The sequence below is a fragment of the Canis lupus genome, chromosome 26 (assembly GCF_011100685.1).
Source record: "Canis lupus familiaris isolate Mischka breed German Shepherd chromosome 26, alternate assembly UU_Cfam_GSD_1.0, whole genome shotgun sequence".
NCBI lineage: Eukaryota > Metazoa > Chordata > Mammalia > Carnivora > Canidae > Canis > Canis lupus.
The window spans coordinates 11,278,184-11,301,818 of record NC_049247.1 but is presented as its reverse complement, the minus strand read 5'-3'; the positions used below and the strand labels follow the sequence as shown (position 1 = coordinate 11,301,818).

The window sequence follows — 23,635 nt, the reverse complement described above, 5'->3', positions numbered from 1 at the left end:
AGGAGTTGATAAATATGAACCAATGAATCTAAGGTTCCTAGTTAACTGGATGGCCAGAGGTGATGCCTGGTAGAGCAGCCCACTGTGGGGATATGGCACCAAAAAGGGTGATTTGGGGTGGCAAGCGGGTGGGGTCAATTTTTTATTCCACCTAATAGCTAAGTGTTTAACATGTGCCCCTCTAACTTTCGGTTTCATGGATAGTATTGCTCAGGTTAAGGTTAAACCTGCATTCAAAAAAATAGGTGATTCAAAACACAATATTAAATAAAGCAGAGTTGTATGTGGTACGTGGCTACGGCAAATAATAGTAATTAGGATGATCATATGCAAGTAACTAAGGTTAGTGAATATCAAATTAATGTCACTACAGCCACAGATGATAGAAATCCCAGTCAAGGCTCTAAATTAATGACCCTAGATGAGAGGAAGCTGAAAGAGGAGTCACCACAGTGTGAATTTATCACCTCTCCTCTTCCATGACAGATTAGCCCTGATACTGCCAGAGTGCTTTCTCATTTGGTACATGTGATTCTTAAAATAGCTCTGGAGGAGGGCAGTGCCTAGAAAAGTGCCCAGCTCATGGCAGGTGCCCAACAGAGGATTGCGACGGACAAGTTGGAGGAGGCAGGAGAGGGAGAAACAGGAAGAAGAGGAGGAAAAGACATGAGCAGGTGTTCCCAACACTGATATGATTACTCCGTGCCAGGTGTGGTGTGGAGCACTCCGCGTGCATCATCTCGTTTAATGCTTGTGACAACCTATGAAGGAAGCGTTCTCAGCGGTCCTCATTCACCAGTGAGGATGCTGAGGTTCAGAGAAGTGAGTCGACTTGCTTGAGGTCATCCAGGCAGTAGGCAACAGACGCAGGCATTATGACTATAGTAATACTCTATAGTGTCAGAGGTGAGGCAGAGAGAGGTTAGGCGGCCAACCCAAGCCCACGCAGACATTAAATGACTGGAAGCCAGGCCGTCTGCAGCCAGAGCTTCAGCTCTTCGACACCCAGCCATACTGCCTTAGACAAGAGATGCACGGTTTGGAGACAGGAAGACTGAGTCCAAGCGTGTGTCAGTCCTAAGGCCACTAACCCAGGGCAGGATCGAACTCAGGTATCAGGGCCCCCGCTCCGTATTCTTGCATTCACAGGTGGCTATGCCTACATGACCCGTGAACGCCGAGAAAGGGTCCCTCTGTGAAGGGAGTCTTGCCAAGCGCATAGTAGGTGCTCAGTTCATGGCTTCCTCCGGCCTGGCTCTGCTCCTTCCAGGGTCGGATCCGTGGCCTGCTGGTCTCCCCCGATCACCCCCTCATGCCTCCCAGGGCTCTGGGGGCCTCAGGAAGCCCCAGCCGGAAGCCCCAAGCTCAGGCTTCCCAGCAGAGTCGCAGAAGCGAGACAATCGCATTAGGTCCCCGGGGCGGATTTGGCAGCCTCGCCACGCCTTTGAAAGGCGAGGATTGGCCGTTGGACAGCGGGAGCGGCCGGAGCTGGTTCCTGTTCAAAGCTCCTTCCTCCAGCCGCATTAAAGATGGATTATAATTCAGGGGGTTAGAGAAGGGTGAGTGAAGCCAGCCCTCTTCCCAGATAAGATGGCCATGCAGGTGGGAACTCTCTGGTCAAGGGGCAGCCGAGCTGGCGACAACAGCCAGGGCCACAGCAACAACAGCAAAGACGCCTGCTGTCCTGAGCGCCTACCAGGTGCCAGGTTCTTTGCTAAATGCTTTTGGTCAACATCTTGTTTTAACTCTCACAGTCCCCAAACGAGGGGACCAAGACACAGAGACATCAGCCAACCAACCCAGGGCAACCCAGCTCGTGAACGGGCGCTGAGCTCAGATTCCAAGTCAGGTGTGACACACCTCTTGCCCTTCACCTGTTTCTCCCCAAATGTAATAAGGTAAGTATTTGTACTATTAGTTAAGTCCCTGTTTTCCCTGCTGCTTCATGAGACCAAGGCCACCGTCCACGTCCGTTCATCTATTTTACTCCCTTTATGTCTTCAGAGTCGAGCAGAGCACCTGGCATAGCGTGGGTGCACATCGGAGCTCACACCACAGGGTAGTGATCGCTGAGTCCTGGCCCGGAGAACAGAGAGCCCGGCTCCAGCCCTCCCTCTGTGCCTCACGAGCCATGTGACCTTAGACACATCAGTTTATGGGTTAAAGGTGATCCTCAGTTTCCCCGTTTCCCTGCCTCTAGGGGCTGTTCTAAGGATCAGATGGGAACAGGTACTGTTCGCACCCAAGGTGATCTGATGAGAATGTCAGGTCCCTCCATCAACACAGATAGAACAAAAGGACAGTGTCCTCTGGCTTGGAGATGAAAAAGCCGATAGGGTGGGTGTTAAGAACCTTAGTTCAGGGATTTGCTTGCTCTCTGCGTCTCAGTCTCCAGGCTGTAATTTGGGGATAATGGTATGAGCACCTACCTTACAGTGTCCAGCAATGATTACACAAGAGGCGGCTTGTAGCATGCTTAGTGCGGCCCCTGCCACGGTCAGTCCTGACTGTACAGTAGCTGCCCTCTGCGATACTATTACATTTTAGAAAAGTCAGCCTGAAAGCCCTGTCAGGGACTGTGGAGGTAAGGAGGGGTTCCTGGACGAGGTGGGGCTTGGAGGAACAATTGAGTGAGTTTGATTCCGAGCGAATGTCCTCAATAGACACAATGAAGTCAGAATGGAAAAAAGTCATGTAAGGGGAGCAGAAGAATGCATTTTTTAGGGTCTCCTGGGGAGCAGAAACTATCTTATACATTTAAACCTTAAGTTGTGTTTTTTTTAATCTTGGAAGAGGCAAAGCATCCCCATAAGCATCAGCTACCAATGGCCACCATCATGCTGCATAACAAACAATCATAAAACCTTAGTAGTGTGGTCAGTGGCCAGGCAGCTCTGCTGACCTTGCCTGGGCTCATCCAGGTGTGGCTGCCTGTCATAGCTCGATGTGGATGACTAGGGTGGCTCAGCCCTGCTCCATGTGGCTCTCATCCTCCGGCAGGCAAGTATAGCTATGCCAGAGGGCCAGAGTAAGCCCAACTGCACAAGTGATTTTCAGGCCTCTGCTTGTGTCATATTTTCTACCATTTCATTAGCCAAAGCCAGTTAGATGAATAAACCTAGAATCAGAGGGGCTCAGGGCTACAGACTACAGAAGGTGTGAATGGGGAAACCGATGAACAGTGGGGCCCGATTTTGTGATCCACGCGGTTCAGCATTCAACAAGTACAAAAGGTGTATGGTAAAAACCTTCCCTTCTACTTCCAACTCATGGCAGCCACTGCTACTGGGCTCTTTTATATCCATCCAGACATATTCTGTGATTTTACAACATTTTAATAATCTTTATGCCTCAGTGGCCCCGACCCATTCCTTATTATCCTTGTAAATTCAGCACCTGCCAATAGTGTGGAGGCTGTGATATCATGCCCCTTCAGTTCTAATTCCTGCCCTGTCACCTGCTGGCAACGTGACCTGGGGCACATCATTTCCACTCACTGAGCCTCACTCTCCTCATCCGTGAAATGGGAATAATAGCATGTCTCTTGCACGGCGTATGAAGAGGTTTACACAGCATCATGCATGCAGAGTCCCCAGATACGGTAGCTGCTAAATAAATGTCTTGTCATTATCATTATTGTTCTTATTAACTCAGGAAGAACACGGTTTGCTCCACCGGTTTCAAGGCTTCTTAGATTCCCAGTGGGCAAGGGCTTTCCTTCTCACCGCTGGGCCCTGGGAGCCAGCTGACCATCTGCCAGGAAGGATTTCTGTTTAACAAGCTCTTGTAATCTTTGCTGTGATCACGACTCCCTTCCCAGTCCCGGCTCTCCTCTGGGGGCCTGCAGCCTCTTAGGCTAAGCCTCTGCTGGAGCTATGAATATCTGAGCACCTGACCCCGCATTTCAATGTACCCAGCCCATCCCTGGGCTTGTGTGCTTCCTGAAGATCTGCCCCAGGAAGGCTGTTGCACTCCCCAGCACTAGAAATGCTTAATCATTCAGGTCTTCCACTCAACAAGCATTTCTCCAACGCCCCACTGTATGCCAGACCCTGCCGCAGATGTCAGTGACATCTCACCGTGGCTTCTGAATCTTCAAGACGTCGTCAGGGCTTCTTGAGAAGAAAGCTCAAATGCTCGGCCAACAACCAGAGTGGTTAGACCCAGTTTAGGGTTAAACCATCAGCCAGTTTCCAAGAATGTGTCTCATGCCCCTATCTCAGGGAAGCTTAGGCAACCTACTTACTGAAGCCAAACACCTGGTGGAGAAGGTTCTCCGGTCAAACCTAGAAGATGCTGAGGGAGAAAGGACAGGGCAGGGGCAGGGAAACCAAGCAAGACATGGTTGCAGGTGAAGTCTCAGCCCAACCTGGAGCTCTGGAATGTGAACAGCACCGCAGAGTGGGTCTGTCCCTCCTTGAGACAAGGGAACAGGGCTTTTGTGCCCAGACAGGAGTCAGTCGTTGGCCACAGGCCACTCCGGGGTGTTTGGGGAGGCGATGGAACTCCAAGGCACCTCTGGGAAGGCAGCTCCAATTGCCCAAGGCAATCCTGCAGGAAAGTTGCAGGAGTGAATGCTGAGCAGCGGCACCTGCCACAGCTGGGGCCAGGGAGGGATGGGCATGCTGAAGCACACACACACAAAAAAAAAAAACTATGGAAGTGGGTGGGCGCCCTCTGTTCCCAGCATCTCCTCTAGACACAAGCCCAAGCAGTCACATTGTTGTTGATGACTGTCCCTGAGCAGTAGGGAGGCAGCTGGAAGTGTGGGCTTGGCATCAGGTCAACCCAGTTTCTAACACTGCCTCTGCTCACTAGCTGTGCAATGTTGGGCAAATCACTCTGCCTCTCTGAGCTTCAAGCTGCTCACGAGAAACAGACAATATCCATCTTGGAGAGGTGTTATGGGGTTTCACTCTGTCTGGCCAATGCCTGATTGCTCTTGAACACTCAATAAGGATTTGCCAGGGGCAGAGTTGGATTCGAACTCACGATTCCTTGGATCCTAGCCCAGTGCTTAGTAATAACGAGAAAACTCTGGGGAAAATCTCACAACCTCTCTGAATCTCCATTTTCTCATTCACAAAACAGGATGATAGCTCTCCTGCCCATTTGGGGAGGAGACTTTGGGAAGGTGTAGATGCTAGTTTATAAAATAATCAACTTTCCAAAGCTGGAAGAGATGGCATTGAGCCGTCATCCTACCTCTGCTATTTGGAGCCATTCCGCGGGTGAGTAAACTGAAGCCCGAGCAGTCCAGCAACTTCCCAGTTGTCCCACAGCCTGTGTCAGAGCTAGGAGGGGAACTCAGCTTCCTCACATCCTGGTTTCTGATTCCAGGCCCTTCCTAGAGCAAGTGTGCCTTCTAAGCCTACCCCGGGTGACCCTGACCACGCATGGTCCCTTCTGGCCTCTGCTCCTCCGTCTAGAAGTCAAAGGGGCAGAGCAGAGACTTCCATGTTCTTTTTGATTTAGAACATGTGTCCGAGTGCACTGGGTGCTCTGAAAACCCAACACACATTAAATGCCCCCCTCCCCGCCTTCAGGGGCACCTGGGTGACTCAGTGGTTGAGCATCTGCCTTTGGCTCAGGTAGTGATCCCAGGGTCCTGGGATTGAGTTCCACATCAGGCTTCCTGCATGGAGCCTGCTTCTCCCTCTGCCTGTGTCTCTGCCTCTCTCTCTTTCTCTCATGAAAAAAATAAAATCTTTAACCATACCCCCTTCAGCTACAGCCAACAGCAGAGTGGGGGGGGGGTAGGAAACCAGTTCGCCCATTTCATGGATGAGGAAACTGAGGCCTACAAAGACTTGCCTTCAGGAGAAGGACCCTATGCCCACACACTTGCAGTCCCACCTGAAGGGGTGAGGAAGACCAGGAAAAGTGAGGAGGGAATCCAAGAATTGTATTTCCCCACAAGATCACATTTACCTGAATTTCTCAACCCACAGCCAAGTCCTTACCTCTTAATCACTGGAAACTTCCAAAGGATGTGCCACTCGATTCCTTACCAGAAGAAGGTACCTGCAAATCTGGTGTCAGTGGGGGAAAGCAGGGTCCAGGGTGACTGTGGGAGGTGAGACTCCTTCAACACGGCTGTGAGGACAGGGTGGTGGGATGGGACAAAGGGGCAATCACAGAGAGTTCCGTGGGGGGAGTGTAGGGACACGGAGGTGTCCCTAAGGCCATCCCACTGGCAGGAGGCCTGATCAGTCCAGCAGATACCTCTGAGGACACAGGGCCTTGACCCCGCAGAATACACGGTCCTCTTGGGGCCTGGTGGGATGGGGATAAGACTGAAGGATGTGGTAGGAGACGGAAGACCCACACCGCCTGGGGGTCCAGGTGTCTTTCTGGGAAGAAGGCCAATCCTCTTCATGAGAACACACTACTATTTCGAGAGATGGCCCCACCGTGGTGCCCTAGGGTGGCGGGGCAGCTTTATTCCAGGTCAGGGGTGGGCAAGCTGTTGGTGTACGCAGGCCCATCTCGGGGACCTGCCCTCCTCTGGCAGGAGCTGACTCCTGGGTGGCCACGCACCCACCTTACCTGGGGGCAGCTGACAGCCACCTGACAAAAGCGGACGGAAGCCCCACCACATTCCTTGAGGACAGACAACACTACGGTGCAATTTATGCTCCAGAGGGCCTGCGGGAGCAAATCCCACCTCGGCCCCTTCCCCATCCTTTCCCACGTCCTCCTTCCCAGTCCCACTGTAACGGCTCCTGTGACAGACGAGAGATGAGGCCACTGGCCCAGAGGCACGACACAGATGGCCAAGCAGCTCTGTCTCAGGAGCACATGGGGGCTTGGCTGGTGTGGGCAGAAGCCCATTGCAGGTGAACACCTGCCCGGGAGTGGGTGGTCAGAGCCGTATGAGGCCGGGGTCACAAAGCCCTCCAGCGAGAACATATGACCTGTCCTTTGGCAAGAGGCAACTGGGGCAACGGGAGACAAGAGATGGCCTGTGGGGGCGGTGAAGAGAGGAGTGAACCGGCTCCATTGTCTCTGCCAATGGCAGCGCCCACGCTCCCCAGGGCGCAGGCAGGGGCAGAGGTGGCCGAGTCACCCAGCCCCGAGGCAGACAGGGCCCCCAGCCTTACCCTCCACTAAAGGGGCACTCGGTGTTCCAGCAGTAACAGAGGACATTGAGACCTGCCCTCTCCCAGCTTGGGGCAGCTGCAGGATGTCTGCAAACACCAAAGAACACCCAGACACTATCTGGGGCTGCTGGCTTTAAAGGTCATATCCACATAGAGAGGCTCTTCTGCATGGTTTCATCTCCCAAATACAGATGCTCTGGATTGAAGAAAAAATGCCAAAGCCCATCCTGTCTGTGCCTGCCTCCCCGAAGGCCTGTGGCCCCAAACCTGCATTAGGGAACAGCTTTGGTTTGGCTCACGTTTGCTCACCCCCCACCCTCTAGACAAAGAATCCAATCCCGACTTGCTCTGTGGACTGGGAGATCATTTTCTTTCATCACACTGTTTCCCAGTCTGCAGACATCTGGTAAATGGGTTCTTCTCCTCCTTCCTTGCATGAGTTTGTAATACGGGAGATGTCAACTCATGCATTGATGCATTCATGAGTTGAACACCTACTATGTGCCAGGTTCTGTTGGTTATCACGGTGCCTAAGGCGGACAGGTCCCCAAGTTGGACTGGGGGTGGAGGAAGACAGGCCAGAAACAGGTAAATACACAGCCGATGTGTGTCCAGTAGCCAATAACAGGATGAACCCTGAAGAGGCAGGGCACTTAATCAACTTTGGGGACAAGAGCAGCAAAAGAAAGACATGGTTCTTAAAGGGATGGGCCAAAGGATCTTACCCAGGATTCCATGAAAGACGTAAAATCTCTATTTAGTAGTGACTGATGGAGCAGCGTGCTAGGCTCTAGGCATTCAGGGATGAACAAAACATAGATCCCTACTGACATGGAGCTCTCGTGGGGGCAATGGATAAATGCCACATTGGCACATCATCAAGTGTGTGTCATTAATAATAGCTGCTGATGGGATACCTGGGTGGCTCAGCAGTTGAGCGTCTGCCTTTGGCTCAGGTCATGATCCCGGGGTCCCAGGATTGAGTCCCACATCAGGCTCCCTGCTGATCAGGAACCTGCTTCTCCCTCTGCCTGTGTCTCTGCCTCTCTCTGTGTCTCTCATGAATAAATAAATTATCTTTAAAAATAAAATAAAATCAAGAGAAGTCAGCTTCACCCCAGTTCCCAACCTCCATTTCTACTACCTGTACAACGGAAGAGGAATGTCCCTTCCTTCTGCTCTCCTGGCTTTTTTCACTCCGCCTGGCATCTCAGAGGCCGTTTCCATAGCAACTCCAAAACCAACCCTCCACCCCCCGGGTCACACAGCCTACCTGCCTCCCAAAGGCCTGGCACCACTGGCTTAGCCACACTCTTCCCCCTCCGCCCGTCCCTGGGTTCTTCCCATTCTTCCAATGGCTCAGGGAGGCAGAGGAGATTGTTGATACCATGCCCATTTTCCAGATGAAGAAACTGAGGTTCTCCCAGCAGGAATTAGTAATGGAGTGAGGACTTGAACCTCCCAAGGAAAGTTAAGGACTCATGCTCAGCAAGAGCATGCCTTTGCTCTTGCTCATTCTCTCTGTCATAATGGGTCTTTCCTTAGGTCTTCATGGCTTGTTCTGTCCCAACCTTCAGATCTTGGTCTTAATATCATCTCCTCCAAGAGTCCTTCCTTGACAACCCCGAAAATAGCAGCTCTTGTAGAATTCTGTTTTGTTGTCCTTGTAGTTCCCGTGACTCAAAAGCTGTCCATCTCTCCCGTAACTGGAATATTGTCTCAGTGAGGGCAGCAAACTATCTTTTTTTTTTTTAAGATTTTATTTATTCATGAGAGAGACACACACAAAGGCAGAGGCAGGGGGAGAAGCAGGTTCCCTGCGACATGGGACTCAATCCCAGGACCCCAGGATCATGACCTGAGCCAAAAGCTAATGCTCAACTGACCGAGCCACCCAGGTGCCCAGTAAACCTGTATCTTACTCCTTCCCACGCATCTACTGTGGAATAGAGTTCAATAAGTATTTGTCAGATGAATGAAGGAGATCCAGAAATATGGACTTGACATTTTGTCCTCTTCCTTCTTTGAGCAAATATATCCACTGCTCAGACCGGCTAGTTCAGGGAGCCCGACTATGGTCACGGAGCTGGCAGGGGATCCCCTCCCTTGCAGAAAACAGTTTGGAGATTCCTCAAAGAGTTAAACATAGAAATATCGGACGAAAAAAAAAAAAGAAATATCGGACTACATATCGATTCCACTCTAATGTAAACACACAGGAATTTAAACAGGTTCTCACGTACATGTACACCCATGTTCACTGCGGCACTATTCATAGCAGCCAAAAGGCAGAAACAACCCACATGTCCATCACTGAATAAAAGGATAAACAGAATGTGGCATATCCATACAACAGATTATTTTTCAGCCTTCAAAAGGAATAAAGTACAAATACGTGCCATGACATGGGTGAACCTCAAAAACAATGCTACATGAAAGAAGCCAGATGCAAAAGGTCACATATCATATGAGGCCATGTATATGAAATATCCAGAATAGGTAAATCTATGGAAACAGAGAGCAGATCAGTGTTTGCCAGGAGCAGTGGAGAGCAGACAGGTACAGGTGTCTTTTCGTGGAAGATGAAGATATTCTGGAACAGGATAGAGCTGGTGCTTACACATTGCAAATGCAGTAAATGACACTGAATTGTTCACTTTAAAGTGGTTCCTTTTACATTACGTGAATCTCACCTCAATCGAAAACAAAAACAAAAGCATTCCTTTGCATCCAGTCTCCTCTCCAGACCCATGAGTGGGGTTCAGGCGGGGGGGGGGGGGCAGAGCCCTGATGGAGGCTGAAGAGGCCTCCCAAACCCACCACTCCCCTTGTCAGCTGAATCACCCTAAGCAAAGCTCTGGCATTCACTGAGCCTCTGTTTTCCCATCTGCCAAATGGAGACCATCAACGCCACCCTTCACCACCTCACTGGGTCCTCCGATGACTCCGATGTGGAGGCTCCTGATAGAATAAGCCAAAATACAAGAAGTGTTGTGACCGCCAAGTGGTGAACACAAAATCCATGCAAAAGAACTTCCACCCCTCTTTACTTAGAGAAGACACAGTAAAACAGCAAAGACCTCCCTGCAATCGGCATGGAGAGTGCCTGTTTCGGTCATCTGTTGTCAGACATCAAACATCTATGGTTAAATGCAGTGGCTTGAGACAATGACAACATTTAGTTTGCTCATGAACATGCAGTTTGAGCAGGGTTTAATGAGGACAGCTCATCTCTGTTGCACTTGGTATCAGAGAGAAGGCCCAGTGGCTGGGGCTGGAATCATCTGAAGGGTGCTAACTAGTCCACTCTGGCTGTGATAACAGATCACCATGGTTTGGGTAGCTCATAAGCAAGAGAAATGTATCTCTCACAGTTCTGGAGGCTACGAGGTCCAAAATCTTTGCTGAGAACCCACTTCCTGGTTCAGAGACAGTCACCTTCTCACCATGTCCTCACATGGCAGAAGAAGCAAGAGAGTTCCCTGGGGTTTCTTTTATAAGGGCACTAATTCCATTTGTGAGGACTCCAGCCTCCTGACCTAATTGTCTCCCAAAGACCCCGCTCCTCATACCGTCACCTTGGGAGTTAGGTTTCAATGTATGAATTTTGAGAGCTCACAGAGATCCAGACTGTAGCAAGTGGCTCACTCACCTACCTGGCGGTTGATGCTGGCCCTTGGCTGGGACTTCAGTTGAAGCTGTCAACCAGAACACCTACAGGTGGCCTCCCCATGTAGCCTGGGCTTCCTTACCACATGGCTTCTGGGTTCCAAGGATGAGTGTCCTGAGAGAGAGTCAAGTGGATATCGTCTTAGAAGTCATGTGGTGTCATTTCTGCCTCATCCTATTTGTTGAGGCTCTCACAAAGTCACACACATCCTTAAGGGAAGCAAAATAGACCCCACCTCTTGACTGGGCTCATGGTGAGGTTCTGGAAGAATATGTAGGGTCAGAAATATGGCCATGGCCATTTTTGGAAGCTATAATGTATCACAGTACCCATCAGAGAAGGTTCCAGCAGGAGGTGAAGGCAGAGTGTTTTGCAGTCTACGGGACAGGACTGGTTGGTAGTAGGGGGCTCTTTGCACCAATTCCCCCTCTTGAATCCCCCCACCCCCCGCCAGGAGCTCCCTCCTCTGTTTCTTCCTTGATCAGCCTCAGGCCCTCCTTGCCTATCACAGGAAGGGGGCAGAATTTTCTGATTTGGAATAACAGTCTGAGTTCAGTTCAACTCAGTTCTCCTCTTCAGCCTGTTTCTATTCTCAGGGAGAAAGAAGAGTGGGCATTGTCTCTTTGCTGGGTGGAGGAAAAGATGGTGGTTGTCGAAAGACTCCACCCCTTTCCAGGTGGCCCACCACCTGAGATATGTCCCCGCCATCACCAGGTGTTTCCACAGACTGAAATAAAAGGTTGTCAGAAGGTCATCCTCTTAGCAGTTCCTACTGAGACTTCAGGCTTGGTCTGTCTACCGTGCCCTTCTTGCCAAGACATAAACACCTAAGTTCCTCTTGGACATATATTAGGCATCTAATTCTGAGGCTCTTTTGGTTACAAATGGCAAAAACCCAAATGCAGCTCAAAAGTTCATACATAATAAAACAGGGGGAGAATGTAGTGAAAAAGCCAGGAAACCCAAAGGGCTGCATCTAGGGCTGAGATGTGGCCAAGAATTCATCTCTTGGTCTGTTAACAGACTGCAGTCTCAGACAGCCTCACTCAAAAGGGTGGCCTGGCCCTTGCAGGCTTACATCCCCTTGCATCCTTCAAGTCCCACCAAAATCTCCTGGCAATTGTCACTGAGGGCTGCATCTCATTGGCCTGGCTCAGGTCATGTGGCTGTGGTTGTCCCAGGAGCAATCAATGATCCGGAGATGGAGTGCTCTGACTGGTCAAAACCTGGGCCACCCGACCAATCATAGCACACAAAAGGGTGAGCCGCGTTGAAATCGTGAGGCTTGAGCGCAGGGAAGGGAGAGCTTGAGGAAGGAAGGTCAATCCACTGTATCTTTAGGAGGAGCCAGTGTGGCTGGGCAGATTCAAAGCAGCGGGGGTGATGTTCTAGGCTAGGATGGGTAGAAAGAGGCAGAGGACACAGCCCCTCCTATCCAGGATTTTACCCTTTGGGTGACATGGGAAATGCTCAGGAAACAATTCAGGGGCAGGAGAAAAAAAAAAAAACAGGATGGGAAAAGGTAAAGATGTATTAGGTAAAACTCTACATCTGAAATGAGATAGTTCATAAATAGCACTCAGGCCAAGATCCATGCTGTCCAACAGAAAGATGCCAGCCACATTTACGACTTTAAATTTTCTACTGGCCCTACTGGAGAGAAAAAGTAAAAAGAAACAGGTGAAATTAAGTTTTTTAATATATTTTATTCAAGCCAATATATCAAGGATATTATTTCAACATATAATCAGTTTTTAAAGAGTATAAGTGAAATGGTTTTTGGCGCTAAGCCTTTGAAACCCAGTGCATGTTTTACTCTTACCAAACTAAACTCTGTTTAGACACACTGGTGTCAGGCGCTCCATGGCCACATGTGGTCGGTGGCTACTGTACTGGGCGGGCCAGCTCTAGACCTTCACTACTCAAAGTGTGGTACACAGACAGCAGGAGATAGAAATGCAGCGTCTCAGGCTCCAGTGCACACCTCCTAGGCCGGAGTCCGCTTTTACCCTATTTTTGCCAGGTGATTTCTGCGCATTTGAGGCATGCTGGTTGAAACCCACAGTGTCCAAAAGAACTTTCTGTGGTGATGGAAATGTTATGTATCGGCCCTGCCCTACACGATAACCACAGCCCTCAGGTGGTTCCTGAGTCCTTGAAATGTGGCTGTGCCACAGACAACTGAATTTTTCATTTCGTTTCATTTTAATTTAATAAGCCAATGGCTACCTCTCGGATGGCACAGATTTAAATCAATATAAGTGCTCTGAAATCCTAGCTATTTTAACTATTATCACCCTGTTGCTTGTGCAAGAAGGGAGGGTGAGCCAAATGAAAATGTGTTCAGCAACACGGACTCATTGTTTCCTCTGGAGTAGGTGTGTAATTATCCTCATTGGACAGATTTGGAAAGTGAGGTTGGGGACTTGTTCAGAATCACATAATAAATAATAATGATCATGCTGGGGCTCCTGGGGGGCTCAGTCGGTTAAGCATCTAACTTTGGCTCAGGTCATGATCTTGGGGTCCTGGAATCGAGCCCTGCGCCGGGCTCCCTGCTCAGCAAGGAGTTTGCTAGTCCCTCTACTCTTCCCCCGCTCGTTCTCTCTCTCTCTCTCTCTCTCTCTCTCAAATAAATAAATAAAATCCTAAAAAAATTTTTTTTAAATAATGGTCATGCTAGCATACATCACTGGGCAAGCACATCTATGTGCCAGGAACTCCATATACTTGGTTGTTATCTATCATAACTACCCAATGTGCAGAAACTATTACACTTGCCATTTTACAAATAGGGAGGTTTGGGAGGCTCAGAGAGGTGAGGTGACTTGTTCAGGGTCACACAGCATCTGAATGGCAGCATAGGGTGTGGCCCCAGGCCTGTCTGGCTCCCTGGGTTTCTCCCAAGGTTGTACCCATGATTACCCTGAGGAGTGGCAAGGCCAGACCCAGGCTCAAGGGCCAGCAGCCTGAAGCACACAGGGATACCCTTTCACCTAGAAATGCTGCTCGGAAGTGGGGGGCTGCTACAGTGACCTCCGGGGACCCTCGCTGCCCTCCAGTGGGCAGAGGCAGATGCCAGGCACACACTGCTGCCTGCATGACCCTCCGCTTGCTGTCTGGAGTGGTGCTGGGTCAGCCCAGGCCGCCAGCAGCAGGCACCGGGGAACGTGAGCGGCTTCCTGAGTAGCTGTTGCCGGCGGCTGCGGCCAGCTAGGTCCAAGGGAGCCCAAGGAAGCCGGCCTTCCTCCTCAGTCTCTGCTGTTTGCTTGTATTTAAAGCCTCGCTTCATTTCCAAGCAAATGTGGGTGCTGTGTATTTGTTTGTCTAGTGACAGAAGGCAGCCTCCCAGGGAAAGGCGCACCCGCCCTCCCCCTGCACGCTCACACACCCGGCCTGATGCTGTGTGGCGGGAAGAGCCAGATGATTAGAAAGCAGGCTGCCCTCGCCTTCCCCCACAGGGCTCATCTCCAGGCCTCGTGAGCCAGGCCGAGATTCAAAATGCTGAAGGGCAGAGGCACACCATCCCCACACGGTGACCATGGCCCGAGCTGGGAACTCGGAGATGATGGGGTCCAGTCCCCACAGGTGGAGAAATAATGAAGATCACAATGATGAAACTACTCGGTGCCATTAGTGGACACGTACTGTACACCGCACACTTAACATGCATCTACTTTAATCCACTCCGGAGCCCAGTGAAGCACCTTCTGCTGTCATCCCCATTCTGTAGGGAAACAACCGAGTCTCAGAAAGGTAATTTGGCCAAGGTCACACAGCAAGGAGATGGCAGAGGCTCGACACGAATGCAGGTCTGCCTGGACATCTGCGATAGAGAGGGGCAAGGAGGGGTTTGGAAGTTTGAACCCAGTTCTGTGATGTCCTCATTGTGTGACCTTGGGGAGACAGTGGCTTGACCTTCTGAGCCTCTGTTTCCTCATATGTACAGTGGGGATATAAAGCCAACTTTGCACAAACAGTGTGAGAATTCAATGAGATGAGCCGCCTGATGTTTGGAAAGGAATCGGTGAAGGAATATGTGTCACCAATGCAGCACAGTGCTGGTGCACAGTAGACCCTTAATAAATGATGTGAGTCCACACTCTGGAAGGCGAAGCCCCTTTCCTTTTAAACCTCTGGGATTCACCTCCCAGGAGCAATGAGGTCCTGTTCCCTATGAGAAATAAGTGTTTTTCTTATATCATCTCACTTAATCCTAACCACAACCCTCAGAGCATGATTAATCCCGTTTTATAGACCTGAAAAACTGAGGCTCAGGAAAGTTTGATCGCCCGCTGTGGAACTCAAAGCTGCTAAGTATTGGAGCTGAGAGAGCAGTCAGGCTCCAGTGGACTCACAGTGCAAACCAAATGCCCTGTGGCAGAGCAGAGCTCAGGACTCCAGCTAGGCTGCCTCTGAGCATCAAGGGTGGTGGCTTTGGGTGGCTGAGATGTCTGCCCCTCACAGGTGGAAAGCCAGAGGGAGCCGGTACAAGACCGTCTTTCTCTCACACACAGCTGCCCTCGCTGCTGCTGCAATGTCCTTGCCCAACTGCTGGGGACAGCCATCACTATGGCAACCGCCAAAGGCCAGCTGGCCTCAGGTGCGAGGAGGCACCACGGCCACCTCGAGCCCTGGTCCTGGTGCCCTTTGACCACTTGGTGATGTTTCCAGCCTGGCAGCCTGTGGAAGTCACCAACCCTGACAGTTGGGTGGAGAGAGAACCCCCACAACTCCCCCGCTGGGCCCGCCCCAACCCCTGCATCCAGGATCCTTCTGCCCCAAGGATGCTACTGCCCTGAGGCCCGGGGTCCTTGGCCAGAGAAGGGCTAGACGCCCCAGCTCTGTGGGCGGGAGCAGCTCGGCAGTCACAGCCTGGTGCTGCAAATATTAATTATCTCCTAACGACTCCCCAGGCAGTCATTATATCTCAGCTGCTGGCAGCTGTTCCTAAAAACCTACCCAAGGCATCTCCGGGCAGACGGAACCTGCCCTGGTGGCCGGAGGGGTGAGACAGGCCCTTCAAGCATGTGGGGGCAGGATGAGGGCGAGGGAGTCTAGGAGAGAAGGGGGTCTGCTGCCCTCCGGGAGGCAGAGAATTAGGGAGCAGTGGAAGGGGGCTGGATGAGTGGAGCAGACTGGAAAGCCAAAAATGTAAGGCTGTAGGGATGCCCAGTCTTTGCTGAGAACCATTTATGTTTATTGAGCACTTTCGATGTGCTAAGTGCTTCCATGCTTGCTACTCAGTGTGGCCCACAGACCTGCAGCCTCAGCATCTCACTTGCGAGCTGCTTAGAAATGCACGATCTATTGAATCAGAAGCTGCATTAAAAAAAAATTCCCAGGTGATTCATGCAGAGGTTCAAGCTTGAGAAGCGTGGCCTAAAGGTGTGATCCCATTTAAGCCTCCCACAAGGTGATGGGGGAGGTACTGTGATGATCTCCTCTTGCCAGAAGAAGGACTAAGGCCCAGAGAGGTGAGTGACCAGCCCAAGGTCACACAGCTAGCATGGGACAGAGCCTTGACTCACGCCTTTTTCTCACAAATCCCCTCTGAGCACCAACTACACACCAGATGCTGTACTGGGTGCGGAGCCAAGGGCTGTCTTTCTTCCATCTTCCGGGTCTTAACGACACGCTGGCTCTCTGTTGGCACAACTAAACAGGGTCACCATCAGAACTCAGACCTGACCAGGACTTCCCAATTAACATGCACAGATCTCATTTGACCCTCACAATCAATTGAGAAAGCTGCCCCCTATAATCCTCGTTTTCCAGATCAAGAAACTGGGGCTCAGAACAGGGAAGTGGTGTCTCCCAACCAAAGGGCTTGTCTGGACATGTAAAGATCAGTTTTGCCTCTTCTTGAACTCAGCCAAATGGAATCATAGAGTATACGCCTTTAAAAAGAAACTTTATTGAGATACAAGTCACATACCGTACAATTCACCCATTTAAAGCGCACAATTCAGTGGTTTTTACTATATTCACAGTGTTGTAAAACTATCACCACAATCGATTTTAGAATATTTTATCACCCCAAAAGGAAACCCCATATCTTTCAGCCATCACCTCCCACCCTGGCAACCCTTCATCTGCGTTGTCTCTATGGCTCTCCCTATTCTGAACATTTTGTATAAATGGAATCATGCGACAGGTGACCTTTTGTGTCTGGCACCTTCCACTTAGCATCATGTTTCCAAAGTTTACCCATGGTGTACCACGTGTCAGTACTTCGTTTGTTTTTATGGCCGAATCGTATTTCGTTGTGTGGATGGACCACATGTTAGTTACCCATCCATCAGTGGGCGAACAAGCATGTGCCCTCTTGGGTCTGCTTCTTCAATTCAACATTGTGTCCGTGAAATTCATTCACGCTGCCATGTGTTCACAGCCCACTCTTCTCATTACTGGGTGATATTCGATCCCGTGAACACAACGGTGTTTATTACCCAGCGTCCTGTCGCTGGATATTTGGACAGCGTCCGCTCCGACACTGTTAGGAGTAAAGCTCCCGTGAATACTCCTGTACGTGCCTTGTAGTGACCTTAGTTCAGCTGGCTGTATGCAAGTGTGCACTTGCTGGCCACTGGGTAGGTTAGCTTAGCATCTTTTCCAACAAAGAGAGAGAACAGGTCTCATGTTTTGATGTCAAACCATATCTTGTTAGAATGTAACAGCATTGCTTTGTTTTCACTATTTTCATTTATTACCTTTTCTAGGGCAAATGGATATTCTACGTACAAGACTATTCCTCAGTTTCCTTTTAAAATAATGTGTTTGGGGGATACCTGGGTGGTTCAGTGGTTGAGCATCTGCCTTCGGCTCAGGTCGTGATCCTGGGGTCTCGGGATCGAGTCCCACTTCGGGCTCCCCACAGAATCTGCTTCGCCTTCTGCCTGTGTCTCTGCCTTTCTCTGTGTGTCTCTCATGAATAATAAATAAAATCTAACAATAAATAATAATAAAATAAAATAATGTATTTGGGTTTTCTTTAAGAACTTAGTTCAAAGCAAGTTTTATTATTATTTATTGTTAGATTTTATTTATTTATTCATGAGAGAGACACAAAGAGAGAGAGGCAGAGACACAGGCAGAGGGAGAAGCAGGCTCCATGCCGGGAGCCCGATGCGGGACTCGATCCCGGGACTCCAGGATCATGCCCGGGGCTGAAGACGGTGCTAACCCACTGAGCCACTGGGGCTGCTCTCAAAGCAAGTTTTCAGTAATAACAGTATAGGTAGTGTTTAGAGCACAAGTCATGAAGAAGATATCAGATGAGTGAGGTTTGGGAGCACTCATGTGGGAGCTTGGAAGAGGCACAGCAGTGGTGGTCAGGCAGGCCTCCTGGCTGGATCTGGAAGGATGGCAAGGGATACAAGAGGTTAGTGAAGAGAGGTCCTTGGAGGGAGTGCCACCAGGCCAATGGGACTTCCTGATGCAGGCAAGGGTTGCGGGGTTCTGGATTCAGGCTCCCCCTTCTCGAATCCCATGTGGCCTTGGGGATACCAAAGCTGCTCTCCAGCCCTCGGCCATCCTGCCTCTAAAATGCAGACACTGGGCTGGACTAGATGCTTCAAACAGGATTCCCTGACCAGAAGCCCGACCGCAGATGCATTTTCCTTTGTGGTGCCTTCCAGCAGGTTGACCTCACAGATAAGAAGAGGAATATTTTTTATTGAGACCAGCATTGTTCCTCAACGTGAGGTTCTGGGACCAGCAGTGGGTCAACAATTCGGGACCAGCAGTTGGGCAGGGCTGATTTGCAACTGCTTCCACAGGCGCCTGCAGGACGCCCCAGTCCCCACCACTCCCTACCACCTGTCCCATTGCTGAAGGAGAGTGTTAGTGACAACCACCGCTGCATTTCCATCCTGCTCTTCCTCCGTAAAGGTGAAAGCACCTACTCTCATACCCAGGTCTCTATCAAGAGTGAAGAAAGCAAGCCAGGCCAAGAGGCCAGCTGATTTTCCTTACACGCAGCCCTCTTAGAGTTCTCTCATCAGCTGACTCCCTCGAGGCATCTGAGTTAGAGATCCCCGACTTCTATGTTTTATAGAGTCCCACCCGGGTTGGAAAGTCTGCATGAGGTGATGAATCTACATGCAGGATCCTCAGATAAATTCTGTTGGCTGTGCAACCATTCCATGGGAAACAACCAGGACCAAAAGCCCAGAACTGATCACCGACATTAGGTCATGGGCAAAGCCTGGGATCTGTCCCATTCACTAGCTGCATGACCTTGAACCAGTCACTTCTTCTCTCTGTGCCTCAGTTTCCTCATGGGCACCAGGAGGTACGGACTCACTCCTAATTCTCAGGATAGATCCTCCATGTGCCAGGCACACAGTAGGTCTCCCGCACAGGAAAATGGTCACTGTGATCATCATCCTGCCCCCGGCCCAGCCAGCCCCGCACGGAGCTGCGCCAAGCGGCCACCCGGGCCTCTGTCTCTTCCATCCCAGAGCGGCTGGGAGGACGTGCCAATAAGTAGCTAGTTAACTAAATAAATGAATGAGGCAGGTCTATGCTGATATAAATCTCTGGAAGAGAACATTTAGACACTCCATATTCGAGCTGGATATCATTTAAATTACCAGACTGCCTCCTCGGCCCGTATCCCCTTATTACCGTGTTTTTAAAGCTCAGAGCTTAATTGCACACTGCCACAGCCTTTACCCACGGCGCTTGTGGAAATTAGAGGCGCTTCCCTGCCCACTCATTTGCAGCCCATCACCCCCTGGCCAGCGCACGGCCTGGGGTTTGGGCACTGGAGGGATGCGTGTGCAAGAAGCAGGGTCCAACGGGATGGGGTGAGAAGTGGGCTAAAAAGGATGTTCATCAATTGCCTCCTTGCCTCTATCCTTGCCCCCAGTAAACCATTCTCCGTGTAGCAGCCAGAGTGATCCTTCAACATAAATCAGATGATGTTACCCACCTCAGCTTTGACTCCTAGGTTCCGGTTCACTCAGGTTAAAAGCCAAGCTTCTTATGTAGGCCCTCAGTGCTCTGTGGGATCTGAACCCTCGTGACCTCTCTGATCTCTACTCCTATCGCCTCCCACCCTCCTGGCTTACTTGCCCTCGCTCTCTGGCCTCCTCATTATACAATAAGTCACTGTGCCTTAGGACCTTTGCGCCTGCTGTTTGCCCCACCCAGCTGGCTTCTCCCCAGTATTTGCATGGTGGGCCCTTGTACCTGCTTCAAGTCTCCACTCCTCCAGGCCTTAACGAAAATGTGTCTCCTTTCCCACACTGCACATTCTGCTTCATTTTCCTTCATAAAAATTCATCACTGTGTTTGTATTATTTTGCAGTTACTTGCATATTTGTCTCTTTAATACTCTCTCCCACTAGAATGTCACTCCATGAGGGCACAGGCTTTGGAGAAGAAGCAGGAAGCAAAGCAAGGCCTTTGTGGTGCCTCAAGGGCAGGTACGTGACCAATGGCCATTGATCGTATACACACACCATGATCATTGGGTGACATTCCTAGGTCACCTTTACCACTTTGAAACTTTGAAACTTTGAAAGTTCCCATCCCCCATTCTGCAGAAGTAATGGGAGGGAGCAGGTGGTTTTGGACCATTTGGCATATGGGGAAATGGAGCTCAGGGGTGTGATGTGACTTTCTGGAGGTCACACAGTAAGATGAGGGGCAGGTGTTCCCTTCACTCTCTGATGAAAATGTTCCATGCTCCTGCCTCTGGGTCTTTGCACAGGCTGTTCCTCCTGCCTGGATGCCCTTTGCACCTACCCTTCCTCCAAATTTCTTTTTTTTTTTAAAGATTTTATTTATTTATTCACAAGAGACACAGAGAAAGAAAGAGAGAGGCAGAGACACAGGCAGAGGGAGAAGCAGGCTCCATGTGGGGAGCCCAATGTGAGACTCAATTCTGGGACTCCAGGATCACGCCCCGAGTCAAAGGCAGATGCTCAACCGCTGAGCCACCCAGGCGTCCCTTCCTCCAGATTTCTATTCAGCATCTCCATGGGGGAACCCCCCACCCCAAGACCAGGCAGATCTACTTTCTGGAAGTCCTCAGTACTCCCTTGGATTTCTTCACAGCTCTGATCAGAGTTGTAAATGTAAAAATGTGAGAAGATATTTTTTGTTAACAAGTGAACTCAGGAGCGTCAGCGGAATGCAAATGTAAGCTGCTGGCCCAGGCTGGGTTCCCACAAAGCAGATCCTGAGACCAGGATTGGGAGCCAGGAGTTTGTAGGGGAGGTGATCCCAAGAAGCATGCAGGAGGGAGGGAGACAGCAAGGCAGGGAAGAAGGAAACGATGCGGGGTGCATTAATGAGCAGGGGACTGCTGTGGGCCACGGCGGGGGGCGGAGGGGGTGCAGTCCCACTGAGGACACCTGGAAGTCTGCAGAACTTGCCCCGAGCAGCAAGGAAGCAGGGACATTGGTCCATTCACTCCCATCACTGACTGATGGAAGGTTGCTCCTGGGGTCACCAACCTGCTGGCCCTTCTGACCTACCCTGTGTGAGAGCTGAGTTCACGTCTGTGGCCACTGGAAGCCCTCAGGCAGAGAAAGGCAGATGTTGGAGGCAGGATCCCAACATCATGTTGGAGAACTGTCCTCTGAACCACCCACATACTTATAAGTCAGTCAACAAACACTCTATTTACTAATCTTGATCATAAAGTCAGACCTGAGCCCCAAAGGATGTAAAAAAGCCCAAGATTTCAGTCCTGCTCTCCTGGAACAGAAACTCTAGCCAAGAAACCCAGACACATGCACCCAGAACAGCCCAGTGAGGCAGGTACATTTCACAGATGAGGTGCAGAGGCACAGAGGGGTGAAGTGATTTACACAAGGTCACACAGCTAATAAGTAGCCGTGCTGGGTCTTGAACCCGAGACTACACCTTAACTCTCATCTGTAAATTGCTGGCCTGTGCACCATTAGTGGTAACTGTGAACAGTATGCCTGCCAATGACCCTCCCATTGTGTGAGGATAGTCTACATCTACACTAGCATCCGCCCCCCCTTTTTTTAAAAGATTTTATTTATTTATTTGAGACACAGATAGATCATGAACAAGAGGGAGCGGGAGAAGCAGACTCCTCACTGAGCAGGGAGCCCAATGCAGGGCTTGATCCTAGGACGCTGGGATCATGACTTAACAGACTGAGCCACCCAGGGACCCCCCTCATCATCCCATTTTACAGGTGAGGAAACTGAGGCCCACAAGACGCACAATCACAGGGCAAGTGGGAGGCAGAGCTGGTGTTAGAGACTCAAATCAGCTGCCTTCCTGCGAGTCAGCCTCAGGTACTTCCCCTCCATTAGCCCTTTGGAGGCTGGCAAACAGAAGAAAGATGGGGAAATGACGATCACTTCCCTTTATTGAGCACCTACTGTTTGCCAGGGCCTTTTGCATAACCCGTCTATAGCTCCGCATCCACTTGTCCTACGAGGTGTCAGTATACCCACCTCACAAACAAGGAGACTACCATAGGCATGCTTAAATTAAGTTTCTCCCGCAAGCAGATGGCAGAGCCAGGAGTGAAGCCCAGAATCGAACCCACCCTCGTGTACCATATAGGAATTCCTTTTAGGACAGCTGAGCTGGATTGCCTCCAGCCAGTCGGGGACTCCTCACCTGGCAAAACACGCTGGTCCGCTGCAGGGCAGCCCTCGCTCTGTCCTCCCTGCCCCCAGAGGAGGGTCCCAAGCTTCGAGCCTGGGTCTCACCCAGAATTCTCACAGCCCAGCACCTGGCCAGGCTTCAGGGAGGGGGTCCTTTTGAGCTGCAGTGCCTATGTTTGAAAATCCCACACCTTAGTCCTCCTCTGTCCTGTGAGACACAAAAAACTCAACCTAAGCTCTTGGGGGTGGGGGTGGGGGTGGGGGCAGGTGGAGAGACAAGGAAGGAAATAAGCTGAAATCACATAAAGGAGCACATGGAAAGTACAGAACAGAGTCTCCAGCACACCACACACACTCCAAAAAAAAAAATGAAGCAGATATTATTATATTATTATTGGTATTATTATCAGCAGGAGCAGCAGGAACATTGGAGCTTTTTGAGAACTCCAGGGGCCCTGAGTACACTCACAATTAGAAGCCCACCCCAGAGCATATCCAGCACATTAAGAGGCACCCACATCCCACACGAAAAACAATTTTCTGTGAAAAATAATTTGGAAGGCAATTTGCAATTTTGCCTCGGATATTACTACCAATTTTGATCCTGCCAGTTCCTCTTCATGTATCAGAACTAATCATTTGTTTTCCCTTCAGGTGTCAAGGACTCCCGTTTGAGGACTTGGATGGGGAAACTGAGGCACCAGGAGACAAATTTAGTGGTAGCAGCTGTGTTCACACCGCACCTGGCCGCCCCCAGGCTGTGCAATAGACGTGGCTGGTGGCAAGAGAGTGAGGCGGGTGGAGGGGTGGGGGGGCTGCATTTGGCAGGACTGGGGGCCCGGGAAGGGGTGAGGGGAGCCCTGGGAGCAGCAGCCAGCCTGTCGCCCTCTTGCCCCTGCCTGCTTAATTGCTCCTGCGAACGGTTCAGGGCCAAAGCTTCACAGCGGGTCTTATCTTTGTCTTCACCATTTTTCTTTCTGGGCAATGAAGTTAAAAATCCCTTCCCAGCGCTCCAATGGGGTTTTGTAAATGTGGCCTCCATATCACTATTTAACATGCACCGCTAAAAACTCGATAAATAGCGACCGTCATTTGCAGATTAGCTCTTCACATGACGAAATGATTTATTTAGAAGATGCCTCTCTGTCTTTCTTTTGCTCTCTCTCTCCCTCTCTCTCTCCTTTCCTTGGCTAAGAACATATTAATCAGAAATTAAGGCAGAGGGAGGGCTGGACGTGGCACTGGTGGGGGGGGAA

The 23,635-nt window shown here is 50.5% G+C and overlaps 1 long non-coding RNA gene across 1 annotated transcript; it reads left to right on the top strand.

Moving 5' to 3' along the window:
* The first annotated feature begins 956 nt into the window (after positions 1-956).
* LOC111092649 lies at positions 957-23,169 on the top strand. Its single transcript, XR_005379181.1, has 4 exons — positions 957-1,112; positions 1,755-1,898; positions 20,130-20,207; positions 23,034-23,169. It is a non-coding gene; the product is annotated as an uncharacterized LOC111092649 (long non-coding RNA).
* Positions 23,170-23,635: the final 466 nt, after the last annotated feature.